The sequence below is a fragment of the Odontomachus brunneus genome, unplaced genomic scaffold (assembly GCF_010583005.1).
Source record: "Odontomachus brunneus isolate Ranch 3 - 2012 unplaced genomic scaffold, Obru_v1 Obru_scaffold_002, whole genome shotgun sequence".
In the NCBI taxonomy this organism is placed as follows: Eukaryota; Metazoa; Arthropoda; class Insecta; order Hymenoptera; family Formicidae; genus Odontomachus; species Odontomachus brunneus.
Genome location: NW_022639452.1, coordinates 150,704 through 151,195, shown reverse-complemented (window position 1 = coordinate 151,195; position 492 = coordinate 150,704).

Sequence of the window (492 nt, the reverse complement as noted above, 5' to 3'; positions counted from 1 at the left end):
TATATATATATATATATATATATATATATATATATATATATATATATATAATTATATACATTATATTTTTTGTGTTCGCGAACACACGGAGCGACCTTCCGATTTTTCGCATTTTACTAACGACAACACTAATGAAACTGTCCTTTGTGTTGTGTCCAATTAATTGTTTTACTTTGAGGCACATTGCATTTCGTGTCTCTTAGCCAATGCTCCCTTGTAAGTACGGCTTTTAACACAGTTTTTAATATGTAAAATTGCTCGATGAATACGTGAACACACGACTATTCACGTCCAAAGTTGCACAAGTACATTGTAATTTAAGCAGGGCAAGAATCAAAGATGAAATAAGGAATACAAATGAGTCGCGTGACATGTGTCGGTATTACTATCGTGGAAACATTGGAATATAAATTATGGAGTATGTATGTATGTAAAATGTACAGCGTAGAAAGAATAGACAAGAAGAGAGAGAGAGAGAGAGGTGGGGGGGGG